Raw genomic sequence first — 25,517 nt, 5'->3', positions numbered from 1 at the left:
AAGCAGCAGGATTTAAAAAGGTAACTAATGAAAGACACCAATCCAAAGAAATATGTTCTATAGAACATAATATAGTCAGACTACAGAATACCAGAAACAAAGAAAAACCTTAAACGTTGGGAAAAATAAGTATTGAAAGAGAAAAAAATTATTATTCGCAGTTCTCAACAATACAAGCCAGAAGACAGTGAAATGTCTTCAATGCACTAAAAGGAAATAACTGCCAACATTATACAATATACCCATCAAAATATATTTTAAGAAATAAAGACAAGTTAAACAAATCTTCAGACAAAGTCCAACAGAGTCTACAGAATCTCCAATAAAACCTCATTGGAATTTCTAAATGCTGCACTTTAGGCAGAAGTGACCTCAGATATACAAATGTTTAAAAAAAAAAAAAAGAACAAATAAAATGGCATGTACACAGGTAAAGCTAAAACAACAATAACTTGATTTTTTTAAATAATAATGACTATGGGAAAATGAAATCGATTTAAATTACAGCACAAGGAAGAAGGTAAATGGAATTATATCTCTAGTTCCTTGTCCTTTCTGGGAAAAGGATGGAGGTGGTAATTACCTTTGGATTGTGCTATTGTGCAATAAAAGTATGACTTTTATAATCTTTAGGGTAACCATTAAATGCATGTAAAGAGTACAAAGATGTCCAAATAAATAGAGGGTGGAAAAGAATTCTTTTGAATTCAAAGACTCTAAAGGCAAGAAAAAAAAAAAACAAGAAAACATACAGAGCAGTCAGGACAAACAACAAACATTAGTTCAATATAAATCCAAACACCCAGCTCGGAGTTAAGATGGCGGAGGAGTAGGAGACACCGTTTTCAGCCGGTCCTCCGAGTCGAGCTGGATAGGTACCAGACCAGCCTAAACAACCACGGAACCAGCCTGAGATGCAGGAAGACGCATCTGGATCTCTACAAATGAACATCTCCAGCGCTGAGTATTGAGGTACGAAGGGGGGAGCCATGAAGCTGTGCACAGATATCAGAAGATAAACGGAAGGGGGAGGGAGCCGCCGCGTTCGGTATTCGAGGCGCCGAGCGCGGTAGCCACTTGCCGGGAAGCGGGCGGGGCCGCTGGACGGCAATCGCAAAACACATTGACTGAGACCGTGAAGCGGGTGCGCACGCCCACTCAAGGCATCTCGGCTGAACACCGGGAATCCCGGTGCGCTCACTGGATCGGAACTGAGACCGGAGACCGGAGGCGCGCGCGGGCGGCTGGCGGCATTAAACACAAAGAGGACAGAAGCGCGCGCCGGCCCTGGAAGTGAGGGTCTGACGCTCGGGTGTGGGCGCATCGGGAGACTGCAGGGACGAGTAGCACCAACGAAACAGAGTTAAAGTGGCCAGAACATTAGTAGAGAGACGGGCCGCAATCCCTCTGTTCTGTGACAGAGGAGGTCTGAATGGCTAGCTGCTCTCTCGACGTCTCAGAAGAGGCACACAAACCGCCAGGAAAGCCGCCAGAGAAAAAAAGCCGGAAAAACCGGCCTCGGGAGTCTCCCATCCCCATCCCCTCGCAGGGGACGCCTTCGGACTCTACCCAAACAGGGTTGCCTGAGTATGCGGCGCGCGGCAGCCTCTCCCAGAACACGAAGGCAGGCTGAAAAATCAAAAGCCCAGCAACCGAGCCGGGGGTGGCAGTCCGTGAGTGCCTGCCTTCGGCTTGGGGGCGTGATCCCGCGTTCCGGAGAAAAGGAGTCCTCATCGGGCTCCTCCGCTGAAACCTGCTTCTTCCTCTCACTCCCTCTGTCTATTCCCTCTCTCGCTGGTTGGCTGCCACATAAAAATCAAATAAAATCTTTAAAGAAGAAGCACCACATCCCTAAGATCCCTACTATAAAACAAGAGCACACTGCTGGGACCCAGTCAATAATTTGGGCTCTACTGAAACCCCGAGAACCCTTCTTCATCAGAATGACAAGAAGGAGAAGCCCCAGCAAAAGAAAAGATTAAGTGTATTCTGTGGCCTCTGCCACAGAAATGGATATGGATGTAACCAAATTATCAGAAATGGAATTCAGAGTAACGATGGTCAAAATGATGAGAATAGAAAACTATTAACGAAAGGTTACTGAGAATATAGATTCCTAAGGACAGAAAATGAGGAAGCTGAATCTGACAGAAATTAAAAATTCTATGAGCCAAACTGCAGAAAGCAAAACTAGAGGCTCTAGACGGCCAGGGTGGCAGGTTAGCAGAGGAAGCGGGTTAGGTAGAATTGGGATGGGTTAATAGAGGAAAAAATGAAAATAGAAGATGGTCTTAAAAAATCCACGCCACGCAATGTAGGTTACGGAGATTACTGACTCAATGAAACGATCCAATGTTAGAATCATCTGCATCCCGAGGGTGGAGAAAAACAAAGGGTCTAGAAGAGATATTTGAACAAATTGTAGCTGAAAACTTCCCCTAATCTAGCCAAGGGAAAAACAAACATTCGGTTCAAGAGGCAGAGGGACCCTCCCAAGCTCAACCACTGACAAACCTACGCCACGCTCACATCATAGTGCAACGCTTACTAAGTAGTATTACATGCAAGGATACAGCATTGCGCTAGGGCAAAAGAAATTTCACGTACCAAGGCAAAAGCAATCAGAATTACGCTCAGACCTGTCTACACACGACCTGGAATGAGAGAAAGGGTTGGGGGAGCATATTTAAAGCTCTTCAGAGAAAAACATGCAGCCAAGGATCCTTTTATCCAGCAAGGCTCTCATTCAGAATTGATGGAGAATAAAGACATTTCAGAATCAGCCAGTCACAACCAATTTTGTAACCCATGAAACCAGCCCTACAGGAGATATTACGGGGTTCTATAAAAGATAAAAAGCCCAGAGTGATACACAGAACAGAAAGTCACAGCCAATAGCAAACAAAGACTTTACTGGCAACATGGCAATCATTAAAAATCATATCTCTCAGTAATCAGTCTTAATGTAAATGGTTTGAACCATCCGCATAAAAGCGTCACAGGGTTGCAGGATTGGATAAAAAGAATGACCCATCCATTTGCTGTTCTCTAAGAGACTCATTTCAACCCAAAGATGCATTCAGACTGAGTAGGGGATGGAGTACCATCTTTCAACGCAAATGGACCTCAAAGAAAGCTGGGGGTAGCAATTCTTTTCATCATCAGATAAATTGGATTTTAAACTACAGACTATATAGAAGAGATGCAGAAGGGCACTATATTGATTCTATAAGGTAAGTATTCAACAAGTGGGATATGACAATTATAAATTATATATGCCCTAACAGGGAGATGTAAGAAGATACACAAACCAACTCTTCAACCAGAATAAGAGCATATAAATAAAAATCACGTTAATAGTAGGGGACCTCAACACTCCCAATTCTCAGAAATAGACAGAACACCCTGGCAAAACTAGCAAAGAATCAAAGGCTTTGAATGCCATACTCGTAGAAGTTGAACTGCAAATATATATAGGAACACTACACCCCAGAACCAAAGAATACTCATTCTATTCTAATGCCCATGGAACATTCTCAAGAATAGACCAGTTCTGCTGGGATCACAAAACGGTCTCAGCTTCGATACCAAAAGATTGAAATTATCCCTGCATATTCTCAGACCACAACGCATCTGAAATTGGAACTCAACCACAAGGAAAAATTTGAAGAAACTCAAACACTTGGAGACTAAGAACCATCCTGCTCAGGATGTGATCGATAAAACCAGGAAATCAAAAATCAAATTAAACAATTTATGGAGACCAATGAGAATGAAAAATACAACAGTCCAAAACCTAAGGGATACTTGCAAAGGCAGTCACTATGGGGAAAATGATATAGCCATCCAAGCGCCTCACTCAAAAAGATAGAAAAATCTAAAATGAGTTTTTATATTCTCAAAAGAACTGGAAGAAGCAACAGAGAGTGGGCCTGATCCATGCAGAGGAAGCAGGGTGACCGAAATAGAAGCTGAAATCAATACAGCAAACCAGAATACAGTAGAGCAGATCACAGCGACTGAAGTACAGTTTTTAGAATCAATAAAATTGAAGCCATGGAAGACTTATGCGCAGAAATGCCAAGAAAAAGGACTGATTGTTAAAAAATTATGAATGAAAAAGGAGGTCACTCACGAGCACCATTGAAATGGAAGGATCATTAGAAATTTTTATCAACAGCTATATGCCAATAAACTAAGCAATCTTGGAAGAGAGTGGAATCCTTCCTGAAACCTATAAACTACCAAGATTGAAACCGAAGAAATTGATTCCTTAAACAGGCCAATTAATTATGAAGAAATTGAGTCAGTGATAAAACCACCTTTCCAAATAACAAAACTCCAGGCCCACCGTGTTTTCCTGGGGAATTCACCAAACATTCAAAGAAGAAATAATACCTATTCTCCAAAGCTATTTCAAAAATAGAAACAGAAGGAAAGCTACCAAACTCATTCTATGAGGCCAATGTTACCTTTGATCCCCAACCAGGCAAAGACCCCATCAAAAGGAGAATTACAGACCGATTTCCCTAATGAATATGGACGCCAAAATCCTCAACAAGATACTTGCTAATAGAATCCAACAGTACATTAAAAGGATTATCCATCACGATCAAGTGATTCATACCTGGATGGCAGTTGGTTCAATATTCGGCAAATCAATGAGCGTGATACATCTTATCAACAAGAAAAAGACTCAGGAACCATATGATCCTCTGAAGCGATGCCGAAAAAGCATTTGACAAAAATACAGCATCCTTTCCTGATTAAAACCCTTCAGAGGTAGGAATAGAAGGTACATTTCTAATCTCATAAAAAGCCATTCTATGAAAAAGCCTACTGCAAATATTATTCTCAATGGGGAAAAGCTGGAAGCCTTTCCCTTAAGATCAGGAACTTCGACAAGGATGCCCATACTCTCGCCACTATTATTCAACATAGTACTAGAAGTCCTTGCAACAGCAATCAGACGACAAAAAGGGATCAAAGGTATTCAAATTGGCAAAGAAGAAGTCAAAATGTCTCTTCCTTTGCAGATGACATGATACTCTATATAGAAAACCCAAAGAGTCCACTCCCAAACTATTAGGAAGTTATAGAGCAATTCAGTAAGCGTGGCAGGATACAAAATACAAATGCTCAGAAATCAGTTGCATTTCTATACAGAATAACGGGACCGAAGAAAGAGAAATTAGGGGAATCCATCCCATTTACAATAGCACAAAAAACCATAATGCTATCCTTGGAATTAACTTAACCAGAGCGTAAAGGACCTATATTCTAGAAACTATAAATCACTCTTAAAAGACATTGAGGAAGACATAAAAAGATGAAAGATATTCCATGCTCTGGATCGGAAGAATTAACATAGTTAAAATGTCCATGCTACCAGAGCAATCTACACTTTCAATGCTTATCCCGATCAAAATACCGGATGGGTTATCATTTTTCAAAGAACTGGAACAAACAGTCCTTAGAATATGCTATGGAACCAGAAAAGGCCCGAATCTCAAGGAACTGTTGAAAAGGAAAAAACAAAGCTGGGGTCATACAATGCGGATTCTCCGAGCTGTACTACAAAGCTGGATCCAACAAAGACAGCATGGTACTGCACAAAACAGACACATAGACCAATGGAACGAATAGAGACTGAAATGGACCCCGGCTCTTTGGGCAACTCATATTTGATAAAGCAGGAAAACATCCGGGTGGGAAAAAGAGCAATCTCTTCAATAAATGGTGCTGGGAAAATTGGACAGCTACATGCAAGAGAATGAAACTTGACCACTATCTCACACCATACACAAAAATAAACTCCAAATGGATGAAAGACTCTCGATGTAGACAGGAATCCATCAAAATTCTAAGGAGAACATAGGCAACAACCTCCGACATCTTCAAGCAGCCATTTTCTTGACAACATTCCCAAAAGGCAAGAGAAACAAAGATAAAATGAATTTATGGGATTCATCAAGATTAAAAGTTTCTGCACATCCAAGAAAAGATCAGAAAAACTAAGAGGCACCATCTGGAATGGGGAGAATATATTTGCAAATGACACACTGATAAAAGGACTGGTATCCAAGATCTACAAAAGAACTTCTCAAACCTTGGTCAATACGAGAAACAAATAAATAACAAATCAAAAAATGGGCAGAAGATATGAACAGACACTTTTCCAATGAAGACATACAAATGGCTAACAGGACACATGAAAAAATGTTCAAAATCATTAGCCATCAAGGAAATTCAAATCAAAACCACACGGAGATCCACCTTACGCCAGTTAGAATGGCAAAAATAGACACGGCAGTTAAACAACATTGTTGGAGGATGGGAAAGGGGATCCCTCCTACATTGTTGGTGGAATTGAAGTTGGTACAGCCACTTGGAGACAGTGTGAGGTCCCTTAAAAAGTTAAAAAAATTGAGACTACCCTATATGATCCAGCCATTGCACTACTCGGGTATTTACCCCAAAAGATACAGCGTACGTGAAGTGAAGGGCCATAGCACCCCAATGTTCATAGCAGCAATGTCCACAATAGCTAAATCGTGGAAGGAGACCGAGATGCCCTTCAATCGATGACTGGATTAAGAAGTTGTAGTCCATATATACAATGGAATATTACTCAGCTATCAGAAAGAAACGAAGTTCTCAACATTTGCTACAACATAGGGACAGACTGGAGGAGATAATGCTAAAGTGAAATAAGTCAAGGAGAAAGACAACTATCATATGATTTCTCTATCTATGGAACATAAGAACTAGGATGATCAGTAGAGGGAAGAAAGGGATAAAGCAAAGGGGTAATCAGAAAGGGGAATGAAACATGAGAGACCATGGACTATGAGAAACAAACTGAGGACTTCAGAGGGGAGGGGGTGGGGAATGGGATAGACCGTGATGGGTAGTAAGGAGGGCACGATTGCATGGTGCACTGGGTGTTATACACAACTAATGAATCATCGAGCGGCAAAACGCGGGATGTACGTATGGTGACTAACATAATATAATAAAAAATCATTTAAAAAAAAAATAAAATAAAAAAAATAAATCAAACACCCAATGTTTACATTAAATGTAAAAGGATTGAAGTATATAATTAAAATAGTTTTCAGACTGCATAAAAAATATGATCTGTCTATATGTTGTTTACAAAAGGCATCTAAGAGGTGAGGACTACAAAACAATGAAAAGAAAAAGAAAAAAAGCTGGGCCACAAAAAACCATAAAAAGGAGCTTCATTAATATTCAAATAAATAAAATTTTAGAAAAAAAGCACCTGCCAGAGATAAAGAGGATCATTAGATAAATGTAAAACATTTGAGTTATAAGAAATATTTGAATATTTATATGCACCTACTAACAAAGCACGTGATGGGGGAAGGAGAGACATGAAAAAGAGGATGAGGGAAAGGGGGAAGGCCTTCAAGGAGAAATAAAAGAAGAAATATATACACCTACAACCTTGATGTTATTTAAAAACAGTTCTCTCAGTAACTGCTAGAAAAGTAAAGATTAAAAATATTAGAAATATTTCAACACACATTATAGAACAACCTTAACCTTGATGGACACATAACTACATTGAAAAATACATAATAAACACAGATTTCAAGGCACACATAAAATGGTTGCAAACACTGACCATATGACCTTACACAAAAAGGACCAACACTACACGATCATTTTCTCTGGCCTCAAGTTCAACTAAGATAGAAGAAATCACACAAAAAAGTTAACCAGAAAATTACATGTTTGGAAGTTAAGAAATAGGCTTTTTTTAAATAACCATGAATCAAAGAAAAAAAAACAATTAGAAAACATTTTGATTCCTCTTGTTGCCATGTTCACAGTATAGCAATGTTCACAATAGCCAAACTGTGGAAGGAGCCAAGATGTCCTTAAGCAGATTGAATGGATAAAGAAGATGTGATTCATATATATAATGGAATATACTCAGCCATCAAAAAGGATGAATACCATTGCATCGTAACCATGGATGGAACTGCAGGAGATTATGCTAAGTGAAATTAAGTCAAGTTCAGAAAGGCAATTATCATAGGTTTCCTCACTCATATGTGGAACATAAGGAATAGCGCTTGAGGACCATCAGGGTAGGGAGGAAACTGAATGGGAAGAAATCAGAGAGGGAGACAAACCATAAGATTCTGGACTCTGGGAAACAAACTGAGGGTTACAGAGGGAGTGGGGTGGGGGATGGGGTAACCACGTGATGGGTGAGGTAGGTGGCAATCATGTTGTGATGAGCACTAGATTGTTATATGCAGCGCACTGAATCACTGAACACTACATCAAAAACTAGATGGTGAGGCGCCTGGGTAGCGCAGTCGAATTTAAAAGCGCCTCTGCCTTCGCCAAGCTCAGGGCGGTCCCGCGTGTCGATCGAGTCGTCACATCGGGCTCCTCCGCTGGGATCCTGCTTCTTCCTCTCTCACTCGGCCTGCTGTGTTCTCCTCTCTCGCTGGCTGTCTCTTGTCACATAAATAAATAAAAGTCTTTTAAAAAAAAAAAAAAAAAACTAATGATGTACTATAGTTTGTAATTGAGAATCATAATTTAAAAAATGAATGAATGAATGAATGAATAAATAAATAAATAAATAATAAGTAAAAAGAAAATATTTTGAATTGAACTAATGACAAGGGAATCTCCCAGGATGTTATACACATTAAAAATATAGGCTATTAAAAATAAATCATATTAAACAATGTGAAAATTCAAAATGAAAAGTGGATAATTTCCTATAGAATACAGCTTTTGTCAAAACAAACAAACCTGAATAGTGCTAAATCAGCTAAAGAAATTGAATCAGAAGTTTAAATCTTCCCAACAAAAACAAAAAAAAATTCGAGAGCCCACTATGGTTTCACAAGCAAATTCTAACAAATGTTCTGGAAACAATTCCAATCTCATACACTCTTCCAGGAAACCAAAAAAAAAAAAAAAAAAAAAAAAAAAAAAAAAAAGAAAAGAAATATATACTATAAATATATATATATATATATATTTTCTACCACTCCATTTTTAAGGCTAGCAAATTGATAATAAAACCTGAGATGGAAAACAATGGAAAGGGAAATTGCAGGCCAATCTCATCGATGAATACAAATACAAAAAAAAAAATCTAAACAAGATATTAGCCAAACGAAACCAACCAATAATTTTAAAAATACATCATGATCAAGGGTTGAATTCATTTTCAGGAAGGCGTGTTAGATTTAATACTTAAAAGAAAAAGAAATCAGGGTACGCAGGGAATGAGGGGTAGAGACTTGGGGGATGGGTGACAGATATGCAAAGAAGGAGCACAGTGGGTATTTTTAAGAGCAATAAAACTATTCAGTTTGATACTATAATGGTAGATATGTAACATTATACATTTTGAAAAACCTAGAACTTTGAAGCACAAGAGATAATCCTAATGTAAACTATGAACTTAGTTAATAATGTAATCAATAATTTATCAATTGTAACTAATACCAAGCCTAATGCAAGATGTTAATAATAAGGGGAAATTGGTCGAGAGAAGAGAGAAACTCTCAATATTTTGGCTCAATTTTTTTTGTAAACCTAAAACTCCTCTCAAAAAATAAAGCCTACTTAATAAAAGACACTATTTATAATAATTTTTAAAATGTTTAAGTCGAAACTACAGATTTTAATAAAGATGTATAAAACCTTTTCACTCATGCATAAAAATACTCACTATGAAATACTAGAACAAATAAAGATCTAAATAAATGGAGAAATATACACAATGATCATGAATTTGAAGAGCTTGATTTTATAAAGATGTAAGATTCACCCTTCTCTTATATACAGCAGTAGATTCTCAACTTTTGCTTCCACTCCCCACAGATAGTTAGAATAATTGAAGGTTAGGGTGGGATGCTACTGACATTTAGGGATAGAGGTCAGAGATGCTGCTAAATATTCTACAATGCAGGAAAGTCTCCCCCAAACAGTAATTATTCAGCCCCAATGTCAAACATTATGGAGGTTGAGAGAAATTTATTATACAAATAAATTTAATTCTATTCAAAACTCCAACAAAGGTTTTTAAGGGAATGTGACAATCTAAAATATACATGAAAAATACAAAAGGACAAAAGAAATTTCTCAAACCACTTCAGAAAACAGTCTGGCATTACCTAGAAAAGCTGCATCTCTTACACTCCAGCAATTTCAATTCTCAGGACACACACTACAGCATCTTGCATGCACAGGGACATTGAATTAACATGACCAAAGACAGCTTAGGAGTAGCATCATTGTTCATAGGCCTATCAAAAGCAACAACCCAACTTCCTTCAAGTGTAGGAAATTTAAATGAACTAGTATTTTCACATAGTAAATACTTTAGGACAGTTCTCATAGTACAGAAATTTTGTACCCAAGGGGACATTTACCATTATCTGCAGACATTTTTGGTTGTCAAAACAAGAGAAGCAGGTGGGGAGGGAACAGGAATGTGTAACTGGCATCTAATTGGTAGAGACCAGAGATGTCTGTTAAACATGCTACAATGCATGGGGAAGAGCCCACCACACCAAAGAGCTGTTTGCCTTAAAACAATGAAAATTAATGAAATATGGTACAGGAAATCATAAATGAATCTCATAAATCAAAAGAAAGATATCTGAGCAAAAAAACAGAGACAAAGATAGGTAGAGTTAATTCTGTACAAGCGAAAGAAACAACAGTTAATTATCTAAAGAAGAAGGCAAACTAAAACTGTTTTAAGGATAGATCCACTCATGGTAAAACTATAAAGAAAAGCAAGGAAATAATTATCACAAAAATCAAAGTATATTTTTATCTCTGTGGAAAATGGAGGTGGTTGTGATAGAGGAGGAGCACACAAGACATAAGAGAAGGAGTCTTCTGGAAGTCCCAGTAGCAATGAATATGGCAATGTTATTTTCCTGAGCTGAGTACTGGTAACACTGGGATTCATAAGTAAAGTATTATTTACGCATATTCATCTACAGTTTATGTACTCTTCTGTATATATAAGATGTTCACAATTAAAAGGATTTAGAGAAAAGCATTATTGAATTATCATTCATCTATCTACTACACACTGTGCATATAAGGAGGACAAAGAATTCATTAAAACCAAACTTTGAAACACCATACTGATTAATATATAATCAAACACATAACAAACACCGGTTCCTATCTTCTAAAGAGACTGAGACTAATGTTAGATACCAGTAAAAGTAATTTGAGAAATGCTTTTCAACACAAGAGAGTCCAATGCAAGGATTTCAAGACAAGTCTTACCTCAAATATATATATAAAGTGATTGCTTTGTAATAAAAAAGAGAGTTTTTCCCCCATTTGTTCTATTTTTGACTTCCCCTGTTTGCACCCTCCATGTAAAGTTTCTGGTACATTTTTAGTGTTCTTTTAATTTACCAATTATTTACTTATTTTATATATATTTTGACATTTGTCCAAAAAACCCCATTTATCAATATCCTGATATATATTTCTGAAATATAGTTATATACTTGATATTAGCATATACCCGAATACATATACCTGTACCAAAGGGCATTTAAAAATAATATATTAAATATAGGGATAATGTATCTTTGTCATACATATATCATAAACATGTTCAAATCAATCTGGTGTTTGTCTTAGCTTCCTCAGAATTTATTCCTATGAAGTTTATAAAGTTATACACTTAAAATGCACTCCCTAAGTCAATATTATTTATATCACCATTCATTCATTATTTGAGAGAGAGAGATGCACGCATAGTGTGGAGCAGTGGGCAGGAACAGAGAGTAGGCACGCAGATTCCTCTGCTTGAGCACGGAGCCCAACACTGGCTTGATCTCATGACCTCTGAGATCATGACCTGGCAAACCAACAAGGACACTTAACCAACTGGAGCAGGTGCCCCTAAGTCAATATTATTTAATCAACTTTTCAATCCCCATCCTTCCTACTCCACTGATACTGAATACCAATCCCTATAACGTCACACACACTGAATTAGCTTATATTCGAGGATCCTGAGCAGTTAAATACAATTCACTCCAGATGGTTCAAATAAAGTAAGATTTCATTACATAACTACAATGTGTGGGCAGAGTTAAAGAAACAAATAGGATGCTGATGCAACCTTAAGGTAGCTAAAGTAGGAAGCCAAATAACATCCACTGCAGACTACAGGGGTACATGAGAACATAATGATACTAGAGCCACAAGAAAGAGGGGTCTTCCTTCAGACTCTTTACTCATACTGACATGACATTACAATTTGTCATGCCATTGGAGGGGTGTCCCTTCTAGCCAGGAACTAGAAAAAAAAGGTTTGTGGTTCTTATTCCCTTCTCTGATTCTCATCCCACTTCAGTGGATTGTTTAATATCGTTTTGTCTTTAGTTGATATAGTTTTAGAAAAAATGGGCTTGATATAACATAGAATACCAATATAAATTTGAGAAACGCTTTCAACACAAGGATGTCAATACAAGGATTTCAACACAAGTCTTACCTCAAATATATAATAGATATTGATTGGCCTCTTTTGTAATAAAAACAATTTTCCCCATTTGTTCTATCTTTGACTGTCCTATGTTAGCCCTCCATGTAAAGTTGCAGTACATATTTTAGCCGTTCTTTTAACTTACCAATTTTTGTCTTATATGTTTTTATATATATTTTTATTTTCTTTTACAGATTATGACGTCAAAAATTAATTGTGAGTCACATCAATAAAAGATTTTCCCCCAATTACAAAGGAATTCTTCCATGTTTACTTCTGAGTGCTTTTCTTCTTACTGGTATCTATCGTTTCTGTCTTTGTTTCTGCTATTTGTTGATTTTATATTTAAATCGTTGATGCATTAGAAATTCAACTTCATATATACAATCAATTGAAGAGTACAACTGAATAATTTCCAACACTTTCCCATTTGTATCTTAAAAGGGAGTTTAGGAGCGCCGCGGTGCAAAGCCAGTTAAAGCTGTCAACTTTGGCTCAAGTTGTGATCTTAAAGTATGGAATCAAGCTCAACAGGGGAGTCTGATTGGTTTCCTCTCTTGCCCCTCTCCCCATCATGCATGCACTTCTTTTCTCTCTCTCTCAAATAAATAAATAAAATCTTAAAAAGGTGGGGGGGAGAATCTATTACCTGTACTCTCGAAAATTGTAAACACTGATGAAAGAAGCTTGAAGATGACACAAACAAATGGAAAATATTCCATGCTCATGGATTGGAGAACAAATATTATTAAATGTCTATGCTACCAAGAAATCACACATTTAACACAATCCCTATCAAAAACACCAACAGCATTTTCACAGACTAGAACAAACAATCAGTAAATTTATATGGAACCACAAAAGACCCCTCGAATAGCCAAAGCAATCTTGAAAATGCAGAAAGACAAAGTTGGAAAGCACCACAATTTTGAACTTTAAGTTATATTACAAAGCTGTCGTATCAAAACAGTATGGTACAAAAACAGATCAGTGGAACAGAACAGAAAACCAAGAAATGAACCCACAACCATATGGTCAATTAATCTTCAACAAAACGCAGGAAAGAATATTCAATGGAGGGGGAATCTCTTCTAAAAATGGTGTTAGGGAAAGCTTGGACAACAGCATGCAAAGAATGAAACTGACTCACTTTTCTCACACCATACACAAAAATAAAATTCAAACAGATGAAAAAACCTAAATGTGAAACGGAAACCATCAAAATCCTAGAGAACACAAGCACAATCCTCTTAGACATCAGCCGTAGCAGCTTAGTTCTGTAGATATGTCTCCTGAGGCAAGAGAGAAGCAAAAGCAAAAATGAAGCTATTGGACTTCATCAAAATAAAAAGCTCTGCACAGAAAAGGAAACAATCAAACTACAAGGCAACTATGGAATGAGAAAAAGATATTTTGAAATGATATATCAGGAATAAAAGGCAACGCTATGGAATAGGAGAAGAAATTTTGAACATGACATATCCAAACATACAAAAGCATTTACAAAACTCAACACCCAAAAAAACAAACACTCCACATAAAAAATGGACAGAAGACATGAATAGACATCCCTGAAAAAAAAGACATGTAGATGGCCAACAGATAAATAAAAGATTCTTAACATCATTCATCAGAGAAATACAAACCAAAACTATAACAGAGATACCACCTCACAATGTCAGAATGGCTAAAATCAACAACAAAAGAAACAACAGGTAAAGATGGAAAAGGGATGTGGAGAAAAGGGGAACCCTCATAGCACTGTTGGTAGGAATTACAAATTGTATAGCCACTAGTGAAAACAGTATGGGAGGTCCTTGAAAAGTTAAAAATAAAACTACCCTAGGATCCAGGAATTGTGCTATTAGGTATTTACGCAAAGGATACAAAAATACATAAATTCAAAGGATAACTGCACCTCCGCTTATATACACCATTTTCTACAAGAGCCAAATTATGGGAAACAGCCCAAGTGTCTATCGATTGATGAATAAATAAAAAAAAGAGATGTGGTATATATATACAATGGAATATTACTCAGCTATAAAAAGTGAATGAGAAATCTTGCCATTTGCAAAACATGGATTGGAGCCAGAAAGTTACTATGCTAAGGAAAATAAGCAGTCAAAGAAATACAAATACCATATAATTTCACCTTCATACCTGGAATTTCTGGTTTAGAACAAAACAAACAAGCAAAGGGTAAAAGAAAAGAGAAAGAGAGGAAAACTCAAAACAACAGACTCTTAACTATAGAGAACTGATGGTTATGAGAGGGAGGTGGGGGAAAAGGTGTAAATTAAGTGATGAGGGAGGGCGCCGGGTGGCTCCAGTTGTTAGCGTCTGCCTTTGGCTCAGGAGCATGATCCCAAGTCCTGGGATGGAGTCCACATCAGGCTCCCACTGGGAGCCTGCTTCTTACCTCTCCCACTCCCCCTGCCTGCGTTCCCTCTCTCACTGGCTGTCTCTCTCATTCTCTGTCAAATAAATAAATAAAAATAAATAAATAAATAAATAAAATTAAAATAAAAAAAAAGAAATAAGTGATGAGGATTAAGGCATGCACTTAGCTGTGAGAAGCACTAGGTGTTGTATGGAAGTGCTGAATCACTATATTGTACATCAGAAATTCATATTACACTATATGATTAACTAACTGGAATTTAAATAAAAACTTTAAAGAAGTGGGGGGTCTTTATTCCATTACTTAACTGGCTATTCTTTATATAAACAAAATATATTAATTTATCTATATTGACTTTATAAGCCCAATAATTTATTGAATTATTTTACCGTTTTGATATTAATATTGCAAATTCTCTTGAACTTTCTAAACATTCAACAGTATTTTGAATTAGATACCATACTTACTTCATTTCATTGTCTAAATGTGTTAACTTGTATCATCAACATAGTATCAAAGAGGAGTTGTGAGATGGTTACTTTGCCTTGTCTGACTTGCAGTGTGCTAAGGACTCCACCAGTTTCCCTTGCCAGCATAATGTTAGTTTTATGATTTAAAAACTTTTTCCCTTTCATTTTTTTTACTTTGACTTTCAGACTTTTACACAAAAGTTGTAAGAAAGGTACAGAGCATTTCTGAATTCCCAGATGTAAATATTTTACATTTGTTTCATCCTTCTTCACTCCATGTATCCCTTATTCTTTAATACTTCAGTGTGTATTTTTAATTAAAAACAATTTCTTATACAACACTGTATAATCATCAGAATCATGAAATTAACAATGACACAGTGATACATATGTTCTAAGACCACAGAATTAATTCAGATTTCAGTGCTTGTCTCAATAACATCCATTATGTCAAAAGAAAATCTAATATTGTGCACTGCATTGGTTGTCATAGCTCTTTGTCTTTAATCTAATACAGTTTCTCTGAGGTCATTAAGCTGTATTTCACAACTGATTTTTGTTAAGTAGTAATTTTAAAGAATATATCTCAATGTGAGCTTGCCTGATGTTTCCGCAGAGTAGATTTTAGGGGTCTCTGCACTTTGAGCAAGAAAACCATGGAAGAAGTGAAGTTCTTCTAATGCATCTAGGAAGCACATGTTATTAACTAGGTCAACAGCCGGAAATATTTGCTTTCTTCATTTGGTTATGGTAGTACCTATTGTTTATACACTATAATGGTTATTATTTTACCCATTGTAAATAACAGACAACTTGAAGAGAGACATTTTGAGACTAGGCAAATACTGTGTTCTTCCTCAAACATTCTCCATTAGTTTTAAAGCCCAAAAATTGAATTCAAAGAAGTTACTTTACTTAGTATTTTTAACACTCTTCAGAGTGTGGTATGTTTTATGGTATGGCAAAGTATATGGTTATCTATTTCATCTGCATACAATTTGAGGATTTTCCTTACAAACTGTTCTTGGCTTTTCTGAGTATGTGAAACATTAAGGTAACTCTAAAAGTCAGGACTATTCCAAAGTACATTCAGGACCTTGGGAAGATACCAAAGTATGATGGATCCCGAACTAATAGTTCCTCCTACAGACACATGACCAAGCGCATAGCAACTATATATACTATAACTCACTCTGAAAAGCGACCTAAAGCCCAAACAGCTATTCCAGGGCTAAAGAAATAAAGAAAAACAACCATCCTTAGAAGGATAGGAGGGGAAAAATCCAATCAGAAACAAACAACAAAAAAAAAAAAAACAAAGTAAAACAGCCCAACAAGCAAGAAGGATATCATAGGCACAGAAGTATTACCTGAGGACTGAGGGGATCAAGGCTCCTGTATCAGGCACATCCCCACCCTCTGAGAACTACATGAGGAAGATGAGGCCATTAGTGTCTGGCTTTGAAAAAGCCCTTTGAAAGGCTTAACTCTAAAAAGAGCAAGGAGTGCTACAGTGAAATGAGACAATGCCCCAATGGGTTAGTATATCACTTCATTCTGAGATCCAGCACTGAGACAGCAGTTTGCAAAGCCCTGTATCACCAAAGACAACTTACTGACTACTTTTAGGTCAGTGCCAAAACAGTAGGGAATCTGTAGGAACTTCTTCAGAAGTGGAAGTGCTGGCAGGCACTACATTTTTCCGGCTCTCCTTCAGCCTAGGTAGACTTCTTTTAATGAGATGAGAAGAGCCAGTTCGAGACACTATCCATCTGTCTTGTTGGCACCCCATGTCATGCTCCTTGGCGATCCTTTGGGGACTTGGCACCAGCTGGCATCCACCAAAGGCGCCTTGAGCTCAGTTCACACCCAGCAGGCAATCTCAGTTGAAACCAGTGTCCCCACAAAAGTGACTATTGCCTGTCCACTTGACAGCAGCCCCATGGCCGCTGGCACCCTCAAAGCAACCTTGCCCTGGGAAGGGGTCACTACTTTCAAGAGCTATAGGAGATTACCTGACCTACCTAATAGCTGCAAGAAACAAAAACACACAGAATAAGACACAAATGTAAGAGACAGAAAAATGAAAAAGCAAGACAATATCTCAAAAAAAAAACAACTAAATGAAATGGTGATAAACAACTACCTGGCAAAGAATTCAAAATAATGGTCATAAACCTTTCTCACCGACTTGAGACAAAGTGGGTGAATCTCGGTGAGAACTTCAAACAAAGAGATAGAAAAATATAAAAAAGAACCAATCAAAGCAAAGAATGGTAACTGAAATGAAAAATACACTAGATGGATTCAACAGCAGACTAGAAGATTTAGAATGGATCGGTGATCTGAAGACATTCAGACTGAACAACTTAAAAAGAAAAAAAAAAAAGAATTTAAGGGGCGCTGGGTGGCACAGAAGGTTAAGCGTACGCTTCGGCTCAGGGCGTGATCCCGGCGTCTGGGACGAGAGCCCCACTCCAGGCTCCTCCGCTATGAGCCTGCTTCTTCCTCTCCCTCCCCCCTGCTTGTGTTCTCTCTGCTGGCTGTCTCTATCTCTGTCAAATAAATAAAAATCTTTAAAAAAAAAAAAAAAAAAAAAAAAGAATTTAAAAAACTGAGAGTAAATTAAGGGAACCCTGGTTAAATGTCAAGAAGTACCACATAATTCATTCACATAAGAGTCCCACAAGGAAGACAGAAAAAGGCAAAAAGCTGATTTGAAAAATTAATAGTTGAAAACCTCGCTAACCCTGGAAAGGAAACAGACATCAGGTACAGACAGAGAAAAGAACCCCATACAAGATGAATCCCAAGTAGATTCCACAGTAAGAAAATAACTAAAATGCAAAATTTAAAGAATATCCTAAAAAGGAATAAGAGAAAAAGCAATTAGTTACATACAAGGACACCGATTTTTCAAGAAAAACTTTGCAAGCCAAAAGAAGTTGTGTGATATAATCAAAGTGCTGAAGGGAAAAACTACAACCAAGAATATTCTACCTGCGTAAGCGTTATCATTCAAGAACTGAAGGAAGATAAAGAGTTTCCCAGATTAAAGTTTAAAAGGAGTTCCTCATCACTAAATGAGTCTTAAAATTCTAAGAGAACTTTGTTAGTGGAAAGAAAGAAAACCATCAGAAGTATAAAAAATTGTGAAAAGAAAAGATCTCACTGGAAAAGTAAAAACGCATAAATGAAGTAGATCAATACTTATCGAGCTAGATCACGAGGGTTAAAAGACAAAAACACTAAAATCAATTTTACCTACAATAATTATTAAGGAATACAAAAAATACAAAGATGTAAAATATGACATTGTATACATAAAACATGGAAGGGGAAGAAAAATGTAATGCTTTTAGAATGTGTTCAAACTTAAGTAACCATCAACTTAAAAATAAACAGATTACATATATAGGATGTTATATACGAAGCTCATGATAACTACAAACCAAACCTACAATAGACATAAAAATAAAAAAGACAAAGAAAAAAGCCTAATGCTAAAAGTCATCAAATCAACAGGCAAGTAGAATAAGAAGAAGCAGGACAAAATAGAACTACAAAAAACAACCAGAAAATAGTTAACAAAACAGTATTAAGAACATACTTATCAATAACACATTAATGCAAATGGACTGAATTGATCTAATCAAAAGACTAAGGACAAACGTAAAACTAAAAAGACCCATCTATATGCTTGACTGACTACAAGAGACTCACTTCAGACCTAAAAACACCCTGCACACTGAAAGTGAATAAAGAGAAAAAAAGATATTCTATGCAAATAGAAGACCCCCTCAAATAAAAGTTGTGGTAGGCATTTATATCAAACAAAACAGACTTAAAACAAAGATGAAAAGCAACAAAAGAAAGGCAATACCTAATGATAAAGGGATAACCAGCAAGAAAATATAACAATTTTAAATATCTATGTACTGAACACAGGAGCACCAAGATACATTAAGCAAATATTTAGAGATATAAAGGAGAAGCGGACACTGACAATAATAGCAGAGGACTTTAACACATCACTTGCATATCACAGGATAAATCATTCAACCAGAAATTCAATAAGGAAACACCGCTCTGAACAGCACAACTAGATGAGATGGCTCCCTACAGATATATACAGAACATTCCACCAAAATTTAGTAGAATACACACGTTTTCCAATGCATAGAAAGATTCTCCAAGATAGGTCTGACATGTTAGGCCACAAAACAAGTCTCAATAAATTTAATAAGACTGAAATCATACTCAAGCATCTTTTCCAATCATAAGACTATAGAAACTAATAATTATAAGAAAAAAAAAACCTTGAAAAAAAACACAAACACCTGAGGCTAAACAACATTCTACTAAAACAACCAATGGTCAACAAAGAAATAAAAAGTACATCAAGGAAAATATCCACGAGATAGAGATACTTTCGTTGATTACTCCTTTCTGCCCGTGGACGCCATGCAGTAAGCATCAAGTTAAAGTCTCCCCTCCCACCACCATCATGTCTAAGTCAGAGTCTCCCAAAGAGCTCTGAACAGCTGCAGAAGCTCTTCTCGGAGGTTTGAGCTTTGGAAACAACCCGATGCGAGTCTGAGGAGCCATTTTGAGCAATGGGGCGACAGCTACGGACTGTGTGGTAATAGAGAGATCAACACCAAGCGCCCAGAGGCTCTGGGTTTGTCCACTGTATGCCACTGTGGAGGAGGTGGATGTAGCCATGAATGCAAGGCGCAGCACAAGGTGGATGGAAGAGCTGTGGAACCAAAGGGGCTGTCTCAAGAGAAGATTCTCAAAGACCTGGTGTCCATTTAATTGTGAAAAGATTTTTTGTTGGTGGCATTAAAGAAGACACTGAAGAACACTCATTTAGGAGATTATTTTTGAAGGTAGGAATTGAAGTGTTGGATCATTTTATAAATCAGGGCAGTGGCAAAGAGAGGTTTTGCTTCTTTTTGGTGTTATTTCTTGATGACCACGACTCTGTAGACAAGATTGTCATTCAAAAATACCATACTGTGAATGGCCACAACTTTGTGAAAGTAAGGAAAGCCCTGACTAAGCAAGAGATGGCTAGTGCTTCACCAGCCAAAGGTCGAAGTGGTTCTGGAAACTTTGAGTGGTGGTCATGGAGGTGGTTTGTAATGGGAATGACAACTTTGGTCATGGAGGGAACTTCAATGGGTGTGAGGAGTGGCTTTGGCAGCAGTTGAGGTGCGTGGTGGATATGGTGGCAGAGTTGGATGGGATAACGGATTTGTAATGATGGAAGCTAACTTTGGAGGTGGCAGAAGCTATAACATTTTAGTAATTACAACAATCAACCCTCAAATTTTGACCCATGAAAGGAGGAAATTTTGGAGGTAAGCTCTGGCCCTATGGTGGTGGAGGCCAATGCTGCCAAATCACAAAACCAAGGTGGCTATGGCAGTTCCAGCAGCAGCAGTAGCTATGGCAGTGGCAGAAGGTTTTAATTACTCCCAGGAAACAAAGCTCAGCAGGAGAGGAGAGCCAGAGAAGTGACAGGGAAGCTACAGGTTACAACAGATTGTGAACTCAGCCAAGCACAGTGGTGGCAGGGCCTAGCTGCAACAAAGAAGACATGTTTTAGACAATACTCATGTGTAGGGCAAAAAACTTCGAGGACTGTATTTTGTGACTAATTGAATAATACAGGTTATTTTAGTTTCCTATTCTACAGAAAGTGTAAAGATTCAACAAAGGAGGGTTTTAAATGTAGATTTTTTTATGCACCCATATTATTGATTGCTAAATGTAACTAGTCTGATCATGACGCTGAATAAAGGTGTCTTTTAAAATATATATATCCAAGATATAAACGGAAATTGGAAATATAGAAGTTCAAAAATATTTATGAAAAGAAAAATCGGTTGTAAGAGATGAAGTTTTTATAGCAATACAAACCTACCTCAAGGAAACAAACAACAAAAAAGCTCAAACAATCTAAACTTACACCTGAGAGAAACAGAAAAGAACAATAAACAAAGCACAAAGTTAGTAAAAGAAAAAAAAACAAGAACAAGAGTGGAAAAAACTTAATTACAGACTAAATAAACAATAGAAAAGATCAATAAAACTAAGACTGGTTCTTTGAAAAGATCAAGAAAAATTGATAAACTTTCAGCCACATTCATCAAAAAAAGAAAGAAAGATCTTTAAAAATTAGAAATGAAAGACAAATTACAATTAACACCACAGAAATACAAAGAATAAGAACTGCTACAAAACATTATACACCAACAAACTGGACTACCTAAAAGCAATGGATAAATTCCTAGAAACACACAATCTTCCAAGAATGACTTGGGAAGAAAAACAAAAATCTGGACAGATTACTAATACTTGAGATTGAATCAGTAATGACTAGTAATGAAACTGAATCCAGTAATCAAAAACTCCCAACAAACCAAAGGCCAATATTAGAAGATCAGATGAAGCACACCAGTGAATTCCATAGCATTTTAAAAAGAGTTAATACCTATCCTTCCCAAATTATTCAAAAATTCAGGAGGAAAAAATAACACAAATTCACTCTCCAAGACTCAGCATCACATATATACCAAAAACCAGACAAAAGATACTAAAAGAAAATTACAGGCAATATCCACAGTGGATATGTAATAAAAATCACTTGATCAAAATATTAGCAAACCCAAATTCAACAATATATTAAAAGGGTCTCTGTATACTATAATCAAGTGGAATTTATTCTAGGGATGCAAGCGTGGTTTCAGTACATCTACACAAGATCAATGTGATAGGCCACATTAACAAAATAAAAAGGACAAAAACCCTGTGATCATCTCAAAATTCAACTTCCATTCATTCATGATAAAAACTCTAAACAGAATATAGAAGAAACACACCTCAACATAATAAAGATTCATATATGACAAATCAAGTTAACATCACAATGATAAACAGCTGAAAGCTTTTCCTTCCAAGATCAGGAACACGACAAAGGATGACCCTCTACTTTATTCAACATAGACTGGAAGTCCTAGCCACAGCAAATCAAACACTACAAAGAAAAAAAAAAGGCATGTCAAATTGTTATTGGGATGGAATTAAGCTGTCACTATTTGCAGGTGACATGACACTATATATAAAAAACCTAAGACTCCATCAAGAAACCATTAGAGCGAATAAACAGAATCAGTAATATTTGCGGGATACCATATTAATATAAAAAAGAATCAGTTACGTTTGTTTTGCCTAATAAGTAACTAGCAGAAAGAGAAATTTATAACTGCAGCAAAAAGGATAAAACACTTGGGAATAAATCATTAACCAAGGGGGTGAAAAGGGCCTATACTCTAGAAAACTACCAAACACTGATGAAAGAAACTGAAGACAACAAAAACAAATGAAAAGATATACCATGCTCACTGACTGAAAGATTTAATATTGTTAAAACGTCCATATAACCCAAAGCAATCCACAGATTCAATACAATCCTAATAGTACAAATAGTATTTTTACAGAACTAGAAGAACCCTAAAGTCCTGTATGGAACCACAAAATGATGCCATACAGTCAAAGCAAACTTGAAAGAACAACAAAGCTGGAAGTATCAGGCTTCCTGATTTCAAACTATACTACAAAACCACAGTAATCAAAGAGTATGGTACTGGCACAAAAACAGATACACAGATCAACATATCAGAACACAGAGTACAGAAATAAACCAATATATTTATAATTAAATCTGCAACAAGTAAGAATATACAATGGTGAAAAGATAGTCTTCAATAAATGATGTTGACAAAAACTGGGCAGCTACAAGCAAAAAGAATAAAAAAACTGGACCACTTTCTCTTTTAAAAATTTTTTAAAAGATTTATTTATTGAAAGAGAGAGAGAGAATACTGGACGCTTTCTTAAACCATATACAAAAATAAACTCAAAATGGATTAAAGACCACAAATGTAAGACCCAAAAACATAAAACTCCTAAAAGAAAACATAGGCAGTATACCTCTGAACACCAGTCTTACCAGTATTTTTGGGTTCTATCTCCTTGGGCAAAGGCAACAAAAGCAAAATAAACAATAGGGACACATCAAGCTAAAAAAGCTTTTGCACAGTGAAGCAAACCATCAATAAAACAAAAGGTAATGTAACAAATAGAAGAAAATATTTGCAATCGTATATCTGATGAAGTTAATGTCTAAAATATATAAAAGAACTCATAAAATTCAATCCCCAAACAATCTGATTTAAAAATGGGCGAGAAGGCATTGAACAGACATTTTTCCCTACGAATACATAAAGATGGCCAACAGACACATGAAAGATGCCCAACATCACTAATCATCAGGGAAATGCAAATCAGAACCACAATGAAGTATCATTCCAAACCAGCCAGAATGGCCAGCATCAAAAAAGACAAGCAATAACAAGTATTGGCAAGAGTGTGGAGAAAAAGGGAACCCTAATGCATTGTGAGAATAATAAATTGGTGAGCCACTAAGGAGAAAACAGTGTGGAGGTTCCTCAAAAGATTAATAATAGAAATACCTTATGATCAGTAATTCCACTTCTGGGTATTTACCTGAAAGAGAAAGAGAAATGAAAACACTAATTTGAAAAGATATGCACACACCTATGTTTGCAGCATTTTATATAAAAGTCAAGATATAGGAGCAACCTAAATGTCCATCGATAGATGAATGGATAAAAAAGAATGTGTGTGTGTACACACACACATGCACGTGCACATTCAACAGAGTATTATTCAGCCATAAAAAGAATGAGAAATCTTGCCATCAGCATGGCAAAATTGATGGACATCCCATATGACATGTCTGGACCCTAGAGGGTATAATGCTATCACAAACAAGTCAGGCGAAGAGAAATACCTTAAAATGTTTTCACATATAGAGTGAAACCTAAGAAACAAAACAAATGAACAAAGAAAACAGAAACAGACTTGTAAATGGAAGACTGATGGATGCCAAAGGGGCAGGGGAGGAATTAGGTGGGAAATAGGTGAAGGGGATTAAGAGGTATAAACTTCTAGTTATAAAATAAAATAAGTCACAGGAATGAAAAATACAGCATAGAAAATATAGTGAAGATAATACTGTAATAACTCTGTACAATAACTTGAGAGATACAACTGTACTTATCATGAGGGAACATTTTCATAATGTATATAAATTTGAAACCATTATGTTGTACACCTGAAACTAATATTGTATGTCAATATACTTCAATTTAAAGAAGGCATATTCAAAATTAAGTATCACCCTTTCACCCCAAATTCCCTCTAGACTTTCCACCTCATTTACATACACACACACCCTGCAGATAGCCAGTCAATATTCTGTTTGGTCTTTCCTCTGTTTCCATTTGCTCAAGAGAAGGTATACATATGTATATTCCATTTTCCCCTTCTTTCTTCCCAAGAAAGTTGCATACTATCAGACACTCTTTTGCACTTTGCATTTTCGCCCTTAAAAATGTATCCTGAAAATCTCCCTGCATCAGTCCACAGAGATCTTTCCCATTCTTTTTCACAGTGGAATTTTTTACAAAAATTCCATTGTGTACACTCTGTGACAATTTACTTAATCATTTTCCTATATATGAGTATTTAGGTTGTTTCCAAAATTTTTGCAATAATAATATTGTATTAAGTAACCCTGTGCCTGTATTTTCTTAATTCTGGAGGCATATCTTCATGACAAATTTATATAGAAGTAGGATGGCTGGATAAAAACAAATGTAGTTTTGGTAGATATTGCCAAATCTCTTTCCATCAGAGATGTATCAATTTTTATTCCAGGAAACAATGTAACAATGTCTATTTTCTAACAGCTTAACCAGCAGAGTATTCTTGTAATTTTTAAATTTATCAATCTGATAGGTGAAAAATGATATCTCAGTGTAGATGCAATTTGCCTCTCTTCTTTCCGCATGTTTTAAGATACACTTACTAAATTTTCACTAGTACTTGGGTATATTTCTGGATTCTATTATATTCCACTGATGTGAAAGACAGTGTGCCTTCTTCATTAATCATATTAAGAAAAGATGTTCTATGACTTTTATCAAAATGTTTTTAAAATCAGTTTTTAAATGCC

The 25,517-nt window shown here is 36.5% G+C and overlaps 1 protein-coding gene and 1 pseudogene across 2 annotated transcripts in view; one reads left to right on the top strand and one right to left on the bottom strand.

Moving 5' to 3' along the window:
* STAG1 (stromal antigen 1) overlaps positions 1–25,517 on the bottom strand; it is a 467,337-nt gene that overhangs the window by 209,283 nt on the left and 232,537 nt on the right. The gene's annotated exons all lie outside the window — the stretch shown is intronic.
* Positions 19,914–21,061, top strand: LOC121104275 (annotated as a pseudogene).

This window comes from Ursus maritimus, unplaced genomic scaffold, assembly GCF_017311325.1.
Source record: "Ursus maritimus isolate PB19 unplaced genomic scaffold, ASM1731132v1 scaffold_20, whole genome shotgun sequence".
Lineage (NCBI taxonomy): Eukaryota > Metazoa > Chordata > Mammalia > Carnivora > Ursidae > Ursus > Ursus maritimus.
This window is presented reverse-complemented; position numbering and strand designations above follow the sequence as displayed.